At 37.3% G+C, this 12,522-nt stretch overlaps 1 pseudogene; it reads right to left on the bottom strand.

Annotated features, from left to right (window-relative positions):
* Positions 1 to 650: 650 nt before the first annotated feature.
* On the bottom strand, positions 651 to 1,311 carry LOC131408192 (small ribosomal subunit protein eS4, X isoform-like; annotated as a pseudogene).
* Between the last annotated feature and the right edge of the window lie 11,211 nt (positions 1,312 to 12,522).

Genomic DNA, 12,522 nt, shown 5'->3' with positions numbered 1-12,522 from the left:
TCCAAACCATATGAAACCACCATTCTAAATTATAAATTACCAGCTACTTTAAAAAATGGTTTTACAATATATGAACCCTAAACAATATACTGTTTAATTTTTCCAGGTCTTGAAACTTATATAAAAGAACTCATATTATACGTATTTTTCTCTGACTTGTTTTTTTCACTCATCATCATATTTCTGAGATTTATCCATATTGATATGTATATCTCAAGTGCATTTTTTAAACTGTTCTATGATATTGTATTGTATACATAGACTAAAGTTCATTTATCCATTTTACTGATTCTGGACTTGATTTTTTCCATTCAACACTCTGATTTTAAGATTTTCATTTTCATTCATGCAGCTAAAATTTAGGTAAACATTCTCTCTACATAATCTGTAATAATTCTAATATCAATCTTGGGAGTCAGACCCTTCAGTTCATTTTCTTTGTTCATTTGAGTTTGCATCCCCAGGTGTTTTAGTAATTTTAAAAAAAAGTTGTGAGTGCATGTTCCTTTGGTGGAAATTCTCTAAAAACAATGTTTTGTTTTTGTTGTTTCCTCCATACTAGTAAATCTTAATGAGCCACAAGGGGCGCTCCACTTCTTTCATCTGGAGATCATTTCACCCACTGCTCTGTTTGGCTCATAGTCTCTGTCTCAGTCGTTAGCAATGGTGAGGCAAGTACTCTTTCCTTGGGGTGGGAAAATCCACGATTTGTTGTCTTCCCCGGTGATGAATAAGTTGGAAAGCCTGGTGGCAAAGCTATTGCCATTGGCATCTTTCACAGGAGCCGCATCAAGAGTCAGGTTGTCTCTTTCTCTGTTGGAAATCACATCAACTGTCCCAGGTTAGCACTTTCAGTCAACACACACAGGTTAGCAGAACTTGATAAATGACTAATTGATTCGGCCAAGCTCCAAATCAATCTGGAAGATGTCAATCTGGGTGGTGCCCACAAAGATCTTTCTCATTTCACAGAACTTATACTTGGCCTCCTCAGGCATAGTTTGATGAACAGCAAGGTGGCCCTTGGGTCACAGACGAGATGGAAATCTCACCGCTCTTGTCACTGTTGATGACATCCATAAAACTGGCAGGGTAGCTTATATCAGGGTGCAGCCTGTCATCAATCTTAAGGAACCACTGCATGCAGATCTTCCTTACTTTCTCTCCTGTCAAAGTACACGTGAGTCTGTTCCTTAAGAAAATGATGAGAAGGAGCAACTTGTTGGGCTCAGTGGATGCACAAAGTGCAAAAACATCAGTTAGAGCATCCGGGATCTAATGCTTTGGAGTTGCTACACGCTTCAAGACCATGTGTCATGACTGTTCTAAGCACAGAAAGACCTGAAATTAATGTTTTCTATGAATTATACAGGAACGATTTGTTGAAGCTTTGCTTTGCTTCTGCCAGCTATATAAGGACAATACCAACCTATTGCTACTTTAAAATGAAATCTTGGCTTGGTGGTATTCAGACCAGGAGGGTAGCATGAATTATGTCCCCAAACCAGCATGAATGTGGGCTTGTGGTTCAAAATTCTCAGAGGAGATTCTCTCTTTCTTTTTTGTTTCCTACTCATCCTAGAGCCGAGCCCAAACAGATTAGTCTCCCTTTGAGTGGTTGGTTTCTACCCTTTCCAGAGTTCTGGCTTACGCTAGAATCCTGGGTTCTATTTCTCACCCTTCTTTGGATACAGACTTTGTCTCTTATCCATTAGAGGCCTAATCCAATTCTAGGCCTTCCAATTTCAAGTCACAAGAGATTGTTGCTGCAACCCTAACAATAACAACAAACCAGATAAGCTACAAAATCATAGTTTTTGTAACCCACCAGAGACCTGAGGTCAGAAATTAACATAACTAAACTAAAATCTAGAGCTGAAAATCTAGAAAGTGAAGAGTCTTTCCTCTAAGAGTAGAAACCTGTAGCTGTCATCATCCTAGCAGAGCTGCTGAAAGAGGAAGAACTACATCACAGGACACGGTGACGGTGCTAAGGAGACACCAGCCACACAAGAAGCAAGAAAATGGAGCCCATGATCACGAGAGAAAAGACACTGACCGAGAGATGGGTCAGATGTTGGAATTATGAGACAGAGACTTTAAATACCAGGAAAATGTGTTAAAGGATCTAGTGGAAAAGCTGAACCAACATTCACGAACATGTGGGGAATGCCAGCAGAGACAAGGAAACGATAAAAAGGGATCAAATGGAAGTGGCAGAAGTGAAAAATATGATATCACAAGTGAAGAATTCATTTGATGGGATCAGAAGCAGCATGGACACAGAGGAAGAAAAAGATCTAAAAACTTAAAGACAGTAGAAATTATATAAACTGAAAGACAAGAAAAGGAAAAAAAACCCAGAAAGTACAACCAAGTATCTGAGATGTATAGCACACGTGGATGTAATTAGGGTACCAGAGGAAAAGGAGAGGCAATGGGGCAGAAGGAATAGTTGAAGAGATAATGGCTGAGAATTTTCCAAAATTGTTGAAAGATGTCAATTCACAAACTCCAAGCAAGATAAGCATGCGCACGCGCACACACGCAGAGCACACAGCACACCTAGGCACATCAGACTCAAACTGCTGAAAACTAAGATAAAGAGGAAGTCTTAAAAGCAGCCATTTTATATTACAAACAGGGAACAACAATAAGAATTATTGCTCAATTCTCTTTAGAAACAAGACGGGCCAGAACACAATGGAAGGACAACTTTTAAGTACTTGAAGAAGAAAAAAAGACACCCTAGAATTCTATATGCAGCAAAATATATCCTACAAAAACAAAGGCAAAATAAAGACCTTTTCAGACAGACAAAAGTGGAGAGATTTCGTCTCCAGAAGACCTGCGCTACAAGAAATGGTAGGTAGGAGTTGTTCAGGCTGAAGGGAAATGACAGAGATGGAAGCTGGAGCTGAAGGAAGGAATGCAGAATGCAAGAGAAGTATGTGGGTAAAGAAAAAAGACCAATTTTGATATGTTTAAGAGATGAACATACATTTGTATCTAAATATCTTTTAAAGACTATGAACCACTTAACGCAAAAATAACAACAATGTTTTGTGATGTTTATAGCATTTGTAGAAGTACAATACACGACAGAGCACAAACTGTAGAGGAGGAGATAAATAGAACCATATTGTTGTAAGGTTCTTATATTGCTCGCAAAATCCGTATAGTACTATTTGAAAATAGACTATGATAAGTTACAGATGTATATTGTAAATCTTTAAAACACCACTAAAAAATTCCTCAAACAAGTGTAGCTAGAGGAGGTAAAATGAAGTTATAAAAAATACTCAATTCATTTAAAAGAAGGCAGAAAGGCCTGTACCAGCTGCAGAGCAACGAGCGGGTCAGTGAGTGACGAGCGGGGGCCGGGTGCAGCGGCCGGGGTGGTTCAGGGGCTGTGGGTAGTCAGACTGCTCCTCATGCCCAAGATCCTCAGCAGACTGCTCGGCATTAGGCGGCAGCGGGTCGGGGCGCTGGTAGCACCTGGAGGGGCCGTATACGCAGAAGTCGAGTAGCCAGGACCAGCTGAGCTGCAGGGACACAGGTGACAGCACGGGCTGGGCTGCTGCACGGCCTGCTAAGCCCCACAACCTAAATGCCTTGCTGGCACTGCTCTGCCAGGAGATGGTTGGCCTCCGACAGCTGGACATGTCCTTGCTCTGTTAACTCGATGGTCTCTACCAATCAATTCAGGAAGGTCAGGGAGCTTTCCAGGCAGCATCCAGCCCAGACTTCACTTATGCTCTGGAAAATGGCTTCTTTGATGCCGAGGAGGATCATTTCCAGGAGCAGACTCTCTCCACACTGAGAGGGAATGAGGTGCTCCACAGGACCTGTCATTGCCTGTCTCACCCTCCTCCAGCAGCACCTGGGTTCTGGAATCCATCTAGAGGAACTCTGGAGGAATGTGACCCTCGGAGAAACCCTTAATACTGGACAGACCGTCAGCACTTGCTTCTCCTCTTGCAAATGCTCTTTTCAAGAAAGCTCATCTGCTACTCCATTGTGGACTGTCCTCAGACTTGTGGGATAAATGCTGCCAGTTTAATTTGTAGGTAGAAAGTTCTGCACTGACACATGCTGGCCGCCTATTTTCATGGTTAGAGTTTTTGTTCAGGTAGACCTAATGGTGCCAACAATATCCTTGACATTCCTTTATTGAGGCACTCCTGCTAAGGATTTATCATTATAACATGGTGAAAGGATCCTTGTAAAAGGCCTTAGTGGATGTTTTTCTGGGTGTGGGTATTTCGTGGTAATGACTTTTAGCTGGGTATTTCCTTATCCATTGTAGATTATTTACTTACACATTCTTCGTTATAGGGTTTCTGCCTCAAGTTTATGATGTATTAAAACTAGCATTTCACTGCTTGCCTTCCTCAATACCTTCTACAGCTTTACAAGCTATTTACACAAGCCTTTAGCCTATTGGTTATCCTGTATTTATTTTCAGGCCACGTTACTAACTGTCCAGGTGACTCAGTGAAAGCTTTTTACTGACAAAGCAAACATTTCAATTCACACCAGTCAACTGCTTCTTCTCAAACTATCAAAAACTTTGTCTGTGTTTGTCCATCAGCTATGGGTGGTAGGAAGATAATACAAAGATATGTTGTATGGAAAAAACACTGGGGTAAGCTAATTTGTCATATCATTCATGGTAAGATCATAAACTTTTCTGATTTTAAAGATTCTGAGTGTAAACTAGGATGTTAGAAAGGAAACCACCCTCCTCAACTCAAAAAACCTTACCTTAAACCCTAACATATTTATTAATATATTTTATGAAAACTTTTAAAAAAATGAGTTAGAAAAGAAGAAACAGAAAAACAAATAGAAAATAGAGACAAATAAGAACAAATTCTGAGATGGTATACTTCAGTCTGACAATGTTAATAATTATATTAAATATAAATGGACTCAAACCCAAGCCCTAAGCCAGCAAACATCAGCTCAAGGCAATTGCTGGTTCCAGGGCTCCTTTTCTCTTGAAGGAATACCTTTTAAAAATTCTAGCCTCTGGTGCAGCCTCTCTGGAAAACAGGTTGTTCTTCAAAAAGTAAAATATAGAATTACCATAGGATTCAGCAATTCCATTTCTGGGTATATACCCAAAAGAACCAAAAGCAGGGACTCCAACTGATACTTGTACACCAATGTTTGTAGCAGCATTATTCACAATAGCCAAAAGGCAGACACAACCCAAATACCCATCAACAAATAAATGAATAAACAAAATGTGGTATATACAAACAATGAACTATTATTCTGTCTGAAAAAGAAATAAAATTTTGATACATGCTATATAATAGATGAACCAGGAAAACATTATGCTGAGTGAAATAAGCCGGACACAAAAGGACAGATATTGTATGACTCCACTTAAACAAGGAACCTAGAATAGCAAATTCATAAAGACAGAAAATAGAGTAGAGGTTACCAGGGGTTGGAGGCAGTGGGGAAATGAGGAGCTATTATTTAATGGGTACAGAGTTTCTGTTTGGGATAATGAAAAAGTTCTGGAAATGGATAGTGGTGATGGTTGCTCAACGCTGTAAACATACTTAATGCCGCTGAATTCTACATTAAAATGGTTAAAACGATAAATTTTATTTTATGTATCTTTTACCACAATAAAAAAATGGGAAAAGATTCTGGCCTCAGATTATTTTCTCTACTTTATGTTCTAGTTGTCATGTTTTACATATGTTATTCTGACATTTATATGCTTTGACTTATTGCTAAAAATGGCAAAGCTCCAATTATCTTTAATTTTTTTCTTGACCTAAATTCCTTTCTTATATGCATGAGCTCACACACACTCTCTCCCTCACTCCTTTCCTTCTTCTGTCTCACTCTCTCCTATTCCTCCCGTCTCCCTCTCTCCCTTCACTGATCCTAATGAATCTACAGATGTAATGCAACTCCCACCAAAATCTAATGACATTTTTACAGAAATAGAAAAACCCATCCTAAAATTCACATGGAATCGCAAGGAAACCCAAATAGCTAAAATAATCTTGAAAAAGAAGAACAAAGCTGGAGGACTCACACTTCCTGATTTCAAAACTACTGCAAAGCTACATTAATCAAAACAGTATGGTACTGGCATAGGACAGATGTATAGACTGATGGAATAGAACAGAGAGCCCAGAAACAAATGCTCTTATATACAGTCAAATGTTTTTTAACAAAGGTGACAAAATCATTCAAATGGTTCTGGGAAAACCACACATCCACATGCAAAAGAAAGAAGTTGGACCTTTAACTAGCATCATATGCAAAAATTAATTCAAATTGGATTCATGACCTAAATGTAAGACCTAAAACTATAAAACTCTTAGAGGAAAACTTAGGGCAAAAACTTCATGACATTGGATTTGGCAATAATTTCTTGGATATGATACCAAAGGCGCAGGAAACAAAAGAAAAATAAACAAATTTGACTTCATGAAATTTTTTTAAAATTGTGCATCAAAAGCCACTATCAACAGAGTAAAAAGGCAACCCATAGAACAGGAGGAAACGTTTGCAAATCATATATCAGCTGAATTATTAATATTCAGAATATATAGAGAACTCCTAAAACTCAACAACAACAATATAACCAAACAACCTGATTAAAAAATGGGCAAAAGAATAGACATTTTTCCAAAGAAGATATACTAATGGCCAATAAGCACATGAAAATATGCGAATCAAACTATAGTAGTCCCCGCTTATCTGTGCTTTCACTTTCCATGGTTTCAGTTACCCATGGTCAACTGTGGTCCAAAAATATTGAGTGGAAAATTCCAGAAGTAAACGATTCATAAATTTTAAATAGTGTGCCCTTCTGAGTAACATGATGAAATCTTGCACTGCTCAGCTCTGTCCAGCCCAGGAGGTGAGTCATCCCTTTGCCCAGCATATCCATGCTGTATACACTACCTACCCATTAGTCACTTAGTAGCCATCTTTGTTATCAGATTGACTGTGGCAGTACCACAGTGTTTGTGTTCAAGTAACCCTTATTTACTTAATAATGGCCCCAAAGCGCAAGAGTAGTGATACTGGCAATACAAATATGCTAAAGAGAAGCTGTAAAGTGCTTCCTTTAAGTGAAAAGGTGAAAGTTCTCAACTTAATAAGGAAAGAAAAAAATTGTATGCTAAGGTTGCTAAGATCTGCAGTATCTTGTTATTACAGTATATTATTATAACCATTCTATTTTATTATCAGTTATGTTGGTAATCTCTTACTGTGCCTAATGTATACATTAAACTTTATTGTAGATATGCACGTATAGGAAAAAACCATAATATATATAGGGTTTGGTACAACCTATGGTTCTAGGCATCCCCTGGGGGTCTTGGAACATATCCCCTCTGGATAAGGGGAGGATTACTATCCGATGAGACACCACCTCACACCCAATAGGAGGGCAACTATGAAAAAAAACAGAAATAGCAAATGTTGACAAGGACGTGGAGAAATTGAAACTCTCGTGCACTGTTGGTGGGAATGTAAAATGGTGCAGCTGCTATGGAAAACAGTATGGTAGTGTCTCAAAAAATTAAAAATGGAATTACCATATGATCCAGCGATTCTACTTCTGGGTATATATTCAAAAGAATTGAAAGCAGGGACTTGAGCAGATATTTGTACACTCATATTCATAGCAACATTATTCACAATAGCTAAAACACGGAAGCAACCCAAGTGTCCATCAGCAGAAGAATGGATAAGCAAAATGTAGTATATACATACAACGGAATATTATCCAGCCTTCAAAAGGAAGGAAATTCTGACATATGCTACAACATGAATGAAACTTAAGAATACTATGCAAAGTGAAAAAAGCCAGTCACAAAAAGACGAATACTGTATGATTCCACTTATATGAGGTACTTAGCATAGTTGAAATCTTGGAGGCAGAAGGTCGAATGGTCGTTGCCAGGGGCCAGGAGGAAGGCGGAATGGGGAGATATTATTTAATGGGTATAGAGTTTCAGTTTTTCAAGATTAAGAGTTCTGGAAATGGATGATGGTGATGGTTGCACAAAAACTGAACGTACTTAATACCACTGAACTGTACACTTGTATTAATATAGTGCATTACATTGATTTTCAGGTGTTAAACCAAACTTGCATTCCTGGGATAAATCCTGCTTGGTTAAGATGTATAACCTTTCTTATATGTATGTTGTTGGACTCAGTTTGCTACTATTTTGTTGAAGATTTTTGCATTCATATTCATAAGGGATATTGCCCTATAGCTCTCTTTTCTTGTGATATCTTTGTGTGGTTTTGGTATCAAGCTAACACTGACCTCAAAAATGAGTTGGAAAGTGTTCTCTCCTCTTCTGTTTTTTGGAAGCATTTGTGAAGAATTAATTTCCAAATTCTTTAAAATTTGGAAAAATACAGCTGTGAAGCTATCTGTTCTGGCCTTCCCTTTCTGGAAGTTTTTTGATTACTAATTCAATCTTTTTGTTTGTTATATAAGTCTATTCAGATTTTCTATTTCTCATAGATTCAATTTTGGTAGTTTGTATATTTCTAGGAACTTGTCCTTTTCATTGAGGTTATCAAATTTATTGGTGTACAGTCATTGAAAATATTTCCTTATAATCCATTCTATTTCTGTAAGGCTGGTAGTAATGTACCCTTTTTCATTCCTGACTTTAGTAATTTGAGTTTTCTATCTTTTTTTCTTGGTCATTCTAGGTAAAAGTTTGTTAACTTGTTGATCTTTTCAAAGAACCAATTTTTGGGTTAGGCAATTTTCTCTATTGTTTTTCTGTTCTCCATTTCATATATTTACGTTCTGGTCTTTATTTCCTTCCTTCTTCTTGTCTTGGGATGTTTACTCTTCCTTTTCTAGTTTAAGGTGGAAGATAAGGTTATTGATATGAGATCTTTCTTCTTTTATACTATAAGTATTCACAGTTATAATTTTCTCCTTAAGTACTGCTTTAGCTTCATCTCATAAGTTTTGGTATGTTGTGTTTTGTTTTCACTCAAATCAAGATATTTTATAATTTACCTCCTGATTTCTTCCTTGGCGCATTTGTTATTTAAGAGTGTGTTATTCAATTTCCACATATTTATACATTTCCCAAATTTTCTTCTGTTATTGCTCTCTAATTTCATTCCACTGTGGTAGAACATGCTTAATATGATTTCAATCTTTTAAAACGTATTGAGAATTGTTTTATAGCTTATCATGTGGTCTATGCTGGAGAATGTTCCATGTACACTTGAGAATAATGTGTATTCTGCCATTTTTTTTTCATCGTGTTGTATAGATGTCTTGTAGGTCAGTTGGTTTGCAGTGTCTCATACTACCTTGTTGATCTTCTGCCTAGTTGTTCTATCTATTACTGAAAGTAAAATACTGGAGTCACCAATTATTATTGTTGAATTGTCTATTTCTTCAATTCTGTCAGTTTTTGCTTTTTTATGTTTTGGAACTCTATTGTTAAGTACATATATGTTATGTCTTCCAAGTGATTGACCCTTTTCTCACTACCAATTGTCCTTTATTTCCAGTAACAATTTTTGTGTTAAAGCCTTTTTTGTCTGATACTAGTATAGCCACCCCAGTTCTCTTTCGGATGTTGTTTGCGTGGTATATCTTTTTTCCATCCTTTTACTTTCAACCTATTTATACTTCTAATCTAAGATATCTCTTTTTTAGATAGCATATAATTGTGTCATTTTTAAAAATACATTCTTTCAATTTCCATCTTTGAATGCAGGGTTTAATCTATTAACATTTGACATAATCACTAATAAGGCAGGATTTACATCTGTTGTTTTGCTATTTATTTTCTATAAGTCTTATGTCTTTTTGTCTCTCTATTCTTCCATTAACCCCTTTTGTGTTAAATAGATATATTTTAGTATGCCATTTTAATTGCCTTGTCATTTCATTTACTACTTTTTTTGTGGTTTGTGAGGAAGATTGGCCCTGAGCTAACATCTGCTGCCAATCTTCCTCTTTTTGCTTGAAGAAGACTGTCCCTGAGCTAACATCTGTGCCCATCTTCCTCTATTTGGCATGGGACGCTGCCACAGCATGGCTTGATGAGTGGTGTGTAGGTCTGTGCCCAGGATCTGAACCTGCAAACCCCAGGCTGCTGAAGCGGAGTGCACGAACTTAACCACTATGCCACTGGGCCAGCCCCCTTTTACTATTTTTTAAAATTATTTTCTTTGTAGTGATACTGGGGATTATAATTAACATGTTAACTCATAGAAATCTAGTTCAGATTAAGACCAACTTAATTTCAATAGTATAAAAAACTTTGCTCCTATATAGCTCTATTCCTTACCCCTTCCTTTGTGCTGTTATTATAATATAAATTACATCGTTATATATTGACTGCTGATGAACATAGATTTACAATTTTTTGTTTTTTGCAGTTATCTTCTAAATCATATAGGAGAAAAAGATATTTACAAGCAAAAAATAAGTTTATACTGTTTATATTTACCTGTGTAGCTACATTTCCTGGGTGCTTTTTATCTCTTCACATAGATTTGGATTGCTCTCTAGTGTCTTTCCATTTTTGCTTGAACGACTCCTGTTAGTATTATTTGTAGAGCAGGCCTGTTAGCAACAAATTCTCTCATTGTTTATCTGAGAATATCTTCATTTCTTCTTTATTTTGGAAAGACAGTTTGCTGAATACAGAGTTCTTGGTTGACATTCTTTTTTCTTTAAGCACTTTGAATACATCAGTCCTACTGCCTTTTGGCCTTGGTGGTTTCAGATGAGAAATCAGCTGTTAATCTTATTGAGGATCCTTCACAAGTGATGAGTTGCTTCTCTCTTGCTGCTTTCAAAATTCTCTGTCTTTGGCTTTCCACAGTTTGATTATAATGTATCCTGGTACGAATCCCTTTGAGTTGATCTTATGTGCAGTTCGTTGAACTTCTTAGATGTGTAGATTAATATTTTTCATCAAATTTTGGAAGTTTTCAGTTATTATTTTTTAAATATTCTTTCCTTTTTTGTCTCTCTCTCCTCTCCTTCTGAAAGCTACACAATAAAGATGTTAAAGAAGATAGTCTCTCATAAATACCCACAAGTGAGACCTCTGATCTAAGAGCTGAGAGTTGTACTGGATCAGATTGAAGAAAGTCAGTATACTGCAACATTCTATTTTAATTATTTACTTAATGTTGTTTCCTCTAAAAGACATAATAAGACAGAATTGCAATAAACGAATTTGTCACTTTGAATAACCAGGTTACTATTCATTCACTCATTCAACAAACATTGATTGCTTATTCCATAATACAGTACTAAGTATCCCACAGTGTGTTAATTGCAGAGTAAGGTATCCAAGGGCTTTATTTGGTTGATAATAGATTGTATGGAACTGGGCACATGAAGTTCAAAGAGCAATGACTCCTCCTTTGAGACAGAGATTTCAATGAATTACAAGGGTCAGCCTCATCGAAAACAACATTGCTTTCTAGTTGGCTCTTTGACGTCAATGAACCTTACAAAAACATCCAGGACTAATTTATGTGAGAAAGAGGAAAATATAAAAACATATCTTCAGGCAAAAAGGACTCTTCTCCTTGTGAAAAATACTGCAGAGCTTGCCTTATCATGATTAAGCCAGGGTGACACTGCATAAAGTGGATGGAGGTGGGAGATGGAGTGCTTTGCAGAAAACCCCAAAGCATCCATTACAGTCTCCTTGTTGTCTCTGCAATGTGCACATAAACGGATTTGAAATTCCTCAAATTCCCCCTAACAATCCGTGAATCCAGATTCTCTGGGAGACACCCATTTTCTACATCCATTTTTCTTGATCTGTTCTTTTGTCTAAGAAATATGGCAAATTCCCCAAATATTCTTTTGTCTAAGAAATATGGCAAATTCCCCAAATATTCCAAGCACAAATATCAATGGTTGAAGGAAATCAGACAAACAGGGGCACCAGTCCAGAACATATACCATCTTCTTCAGGAAATGGATACTAAGTTAAATAATAGGACCAGTGAAACTTGTGGTCATCAACTTTGTGACAATGGAATAATTTGGTCAGCCAAAATGGCCACTCCAGTTTCTGCCTGTGAGGAAGAATTTCCTTGACAGTGTCCTTCAAGTCTTGGCCTGAGGGAGGTTGAGGAAAGGAATTTTCTATAGAAGGTTGTACTACGTCAGCATCCACTTTCTCTGAATGTTGGTACTTGAGTTTGGATATTGCAATCATATGTAAGCAATCATATTTACCAGATGTGGGGTTTTTTGGTAGCACTACAACTTTTTTTTTTTTTTTTGTGAGAAAGATCAGCCCTGAGCTAACATCCATGCTAATCCTCCTCTTTTTGCTGAGGAAGACCGGCTCTGAGCTAACATCTATTGCCAATGCTCCTCCTTTTTTTTTTTTCTTTCCCCCAAAGCCCCAGTAGATAGTTGTATGTCATAGCTGCACATCCTTCTAGTTGCTGTATGTGGGACGCGGCCTCAGCATGGCTGGAGAAGCGGTGCATTGGTGCATG

Source organism: Diceros bicornis, chromosome 7, assembly GCF_020826845.1.
Source record: "Diceros bicornis minor isolate mBicDic1 chromosome 7, mDicBic1.mat.cur, whole genome shotgun sequence".
Lineage (NCBI taxonomy): Eukaryota > Metazoa > Chordata > Mammalia > Perissodactyla > Rhinocerotidae > Diceros > Diceros bicornis.
The sequence above is the reverse complement of the archived record's forward strand: the minus strand, read 5'-3'. Positions and strand labels throughout refer to the sequence as shown.